The sequence below is a fragment of the Tamandua tetradactyla genome, chromosome 3 (assembly GCF_023851605.1).
Source record: "Tamandua tetradactyla isolate mTamTet1 chromosome 3, mTamTet1.pri, whole genome shotgun sequence".
Lineage (NCBI taxonomy): Eukaryota > Metazoa > Chordata > Mammalia > Pilosa > Myrmecophagidae > Tamandua > Tamandua tetradactyla.
Window position 1 is genome coordinate 64,959,200 of NC_135329.1, and position 4,544 is coordinate 64,963,743.

General features: G+C 41.9%; 1 pseudogene; it reads right to left on the reverse strand.

Annotated features, from left to right (window-relative positions):
• Positions 1-469: 469 nt before the first annotated feature.
• LOC143675594 (Ig heavy chain V region 1B43 pseudogene) lies at positions 470-2,094 on the reverse strand (annotated as a pseudogene).
• Positions 2,095-4,544: the final 2,450 nt, after the last annotated feature.

Consider the following 4,544-nt stretch of genomic DNA (forward strand, 5'->3'; position numbering starts at 1 on the left):
GAAGGCAGCTGAACCAGAAGGAGGAGGAGATGCCTGACTGCTGTAAAGCCTGCTTGCTACACTCTGTGGTGGTGGGTGGGGGATTATCGGCCTGAACAACTTCAGAAATGTGATTTAAATCAAAACAAACAACTTCTCAGGGTGTGCGCATGCAAGTTTATTTCACATTTTCAGGCACATTCTGAAGATTGGACAATAAGCAAAATTTACAGAAAATTGTATTACATATATATGTATGTATGCAATAAAAATGCATTTGGTAACATAGAAAAACTTTTCTGAGATTGAATGTTATATAAATTATAGCACAGCTTATAAAAGATGTAATAGCTGTTCTGGGAGTTACTTATTGTGAAGAAGAAAGAGGGAAACCCAGGCAAAGCCACTATGGTCCCTGCCTGCCCTCTGCTGGTCACGAGCACCTCCTGCAGCCCAGCCTCCTCTTTCCTGGAGGGGTTTGTGTCTGGGCTCAGGCTGACTTCCCCGCGTGTCTCACACAGTAATAGGTCCCCGCGTCCTCGGTGCTCACGCTGTTCAGCTTCAAATAATGTTTATTCTTGGAGGTGTCCCTGGAGATGCTGAGTCGGGACTGAAGAGCTGGGTTCTTGTATGTATTTCCATCATAACCCAGGAGACCAACCCACTCCAGCCCTTCTCCTGGAGTCTGGCGAATCCAGCTCACATCATAGTCAAAGAGAATCCAGAAACAGTGCAGGTGAGGGACAGGGTCTGCGATGGCTTCACCAGTCCAGGTCCCGACTCCTGCAACTGCACCTGGGACAGGACACCTGGGAACAAGGAGAACCACAGTGAGTCATGTTCTCATTTCCATCACCCCATTACCTTCATATCTGAGTCCCTGAGACACTCACATCTGGGAGCTGCCACCAGAAAGAAGAAGAACCCTAAGTGTTCCATGTTCATTTTGATGATGTCCATGATGCCTGGATATATTATCCAGACTGAGGAGGAACCTGAATTTAACTAAATGTGGGCTTTGTGACCATCTGTTTTCTCAAGAGGCAATTTGCATTTGGGAGGTGACTCTGCATGTAAAATGAAAGCAGATGAGGAGAGGTCCTTTTATTAGGGCACCTGGGACGAGGATGCAGGCTGAGGCCTCAGAGAACACAGTCCTCTCCTTGGGGTCCTGGCACTAAACCCTTGTTCCTGTACTTTAAGGCAGGAAAAGTGTTGAATGGGGAGTTAGATGAGACCAAGGGTCATAATGGTTCCAGAAATATGGTCATAGGGACCCAAATCCCAAGGATATACATATACACATCAATATATACATACACATATTTGTGTATGTATTTATGTGAATATATATGGAATATATAATATGAAATATGGTTATATCCCCTATCAATTAAGGTTATCAGTCGAGGGAAGGTTGATTCATGCCACATTCTCCATTGTATTGATTTCATTCCTCAGCTGTAACTTCATGTGTGAATTTCAGTAAGGTGTCAGAGTTTTTTGCTAATACCCCATGGGAGCCGGAAAGGACAGGGGTGTTCCCTCACCTCTCACAACCATCACTGCAGAAACACTAGTTGTCCTGACCCTGCCCTGACACATCTCACCTGTGCATGGGGCAGGTCAAAACCACTTACCCTGATTCCTTCACCTGAACATTGACTGTTTTGATCACTCATTTTTAAATATGTCTAAGTTAACACATCTTGAATGCAACAAGAAATGGATGAGCTGAGGACTGAACTTTTGAGTACAAAGAAATGAGAAATTCATGTTGTGAAAATTTCTGGGTTTCCTGAGAGTGAGACCTCAGAGAATAAAGCACCACATAGGATTGAACCAAACACTGACAAGTCTGTCATTAGAGGGCAACCCAGGATTGGAGAGTTATCCAGAAAGGATTTGAGGAAGCTCCTATTATCACATAGCTTTGACCCCTTTTGCTACATAGCAAGAGCACAGTTTTGTTTTGTTTTTTTTTTACAAGAACTTAGGAATGGGAACACTGCCTGGAAGTAGTTGAAAAGACAGAAAAAATGGAAGCTAGAGTCTGAAGTCAGAAAGCAGGGAGTGAGCTTACCGAAAGTCAAAGAGTTGGGCTTCTATCTCCATGTTCAAGGGGAGTTCTTTTGCCACAGGCTTCAGAGAGGGTGGGGCATATTCTATGAGACCTAGGGAGAAACTGGCTGCTACTCAGTTTCTGAGCAGGTTGAGCATGTGCCAGAGATGTCAGCGATTCCCTTGGCTCTCAGATGCATGAGGAGGATGGTGCCCAGAAAATTCTGGTCTCCCCAGTGTTCCCCAATCCTGCATTCCTCATCCCTGTGCTTGGGATCAACACAGCTGCTGCATAGGACCTTTGGGTGGACTTCCACTTCCTAAAGCCCTGAAGACCAATGAATGTTGGAGTCTGAAATCAAATGATGTTTCCTCTGCAAGTTTCCAGAATTGTTTAGGTCTAGTGACTCCTGTTATCCTTCCAATTTCTCCCTACAGCAGTGAGATAGTGCATCCTGTGACAGTTCCTTCTTTGCATATTGGAAGCAGATAACTTGCTGTAAGTTCACAAGTCCAGAGCCAGAGAAGGATGTTGCCTCAGGACAAACTATGCCTGTAATTGTCCTATATGAGCCTTGCACTATTTGTGAGCTTGTATTATATTTCTGTTACTAAAATGGTGTTTTGCTTTTGTGGTATTGTGATTTAATCAATGTATTTTTCATATGGAAACACGAGTGTGTTGTACAAAGGATAGATGAGCAATGATAAGTGAAAAAATGTTTGTTATTGTTTCCTATTTAGATGCGGTTTAGGGGATGAGCTTAGTTACCAGGTTGAGAGTTGGGCACTGTGATAGTTAGAATCAGGTGTTAGCTTGGCCAGGTGATGATGGCCAGTTGTTCTGTTGATTTTGACTAAAATCATCAGAATATAAATTTCATTTTTATTTCGTTATTTGACAGTTGTCTTCCTCAATGAGTGACCTTTGATTAAATCAGGTGGAGGCTTATAATAAGAAGTCAGAAGAAAAAGAATAAGCCCAGAGGTGATATGGTGCCAGAAGTTTGGAGATCCAGAGAGGAAATTTTGCAGGGAAAACCTTTTGAAGCCTGGAGCCCGGAGAGAAATGCAACAGAGATCAACTGTGTCTTCCCACTTGACTGAGGAACCTGGATGAAAGCTAACTGCCTTTCTTTCAAAGAACTGTATCTGGACATTAAAATAAATCCCCTTTTTAAATGCTAATCAATTTCTCATATACTGCATTCCAAGAGCTTTCACAAATCCAAAAAAAGAAAAAAAAAGGTCTATTGGTATGAATTTGAACTAGCATTTGAATATGTCCATTTGCTAACACTTGCTTATATTTTAACTTATTGATGAGTATTTTTGTAGTTTCCAATTTATGGGCATTCCAATGCCATCTGAAACTCATTTTGGACATGTAGTATGTGAGAAAAATCATTTTCTTTCTTTACATGAACATCAAATTCAACATATCTGGAAAAACTGCAAATTGACAAAAGCCATCCAATACATTACATACATAAAGGTGCAGAGCAAATAAAAATCCTAAAGTCTGGACAAAGCATTGCTATTTAAAAGATAGGGCCAAAAAGTAAGCCCTAATTGGTTCAGTTCAATAGAATCCCAAATAAGATAGTAAGAAGTTTAAGTAGTCTTGATAAATAAATTTCTAAATGCTGAGTTTGGTAAAGTTGTTAGAGGGAATATCACATAGGCCATATCTATTCAATTTTTAGGTTTTCATCCATAATTATATATAGTTAACAAAAAAGAAAACCTCAACAGTACAGAACAAAATGTTCATCACTCTGTGCTGCTTGGAGAGAAGAATATCATGAATTGTATAAATTCATTCATACCAACATGCTAGATTCAGCACAAAAGAAAGCAGTCTGCAGGGGAAAGCAAACAAAGCCAACATCCTATGGGCAGTGGTGAGATCCAATTGAAAGTAAAAGACAGAGTCCTTCATGGAATATTTGCCCAAAACCATCTCCCCTCTCTTCACTGAGAAGCAACATCCACAACCTGCAGAAGTTCTCAATAATAGGCAGCTGATAGCAATACTGTAGATCCAATCCATCTTGGGAGGTAAGATCTTGGAAAAATGCACAACCCTAGGAATAGAGCAAAGACACATGGTAGGGGTCATGCCATGGTGGCTGTGCAGGCAGAGTTCTTGCCTGCAATGCCAGAGACCTGAGTTTGATTCCCGATGCCTCCCATGCTGAAAAAAAAAAAAAGCAACACAGGGTACACCGTGCATTGCCTCATAAGGAAGGAGAGGAGCACATGGATAGTGGTTCCACCACCATCCATCCTGCTCATATCTAGGAATCTTGGATTTCCAGAGTCTAACTTTCAAGGAGCCAGGTATGCCCCAGGTGAAGGTCTTGTTTTGAAAGGGTCCCATTGCCCTTACAGCGGGTCCAATAGGTGTGCTTGGGCCTGCACAATAGGGAACAAGAATACTCATTTCTTAAAGACAAGTCACAGTTATGGCAAAACTGCTTCCCAGATCCAGATGCAGGGAG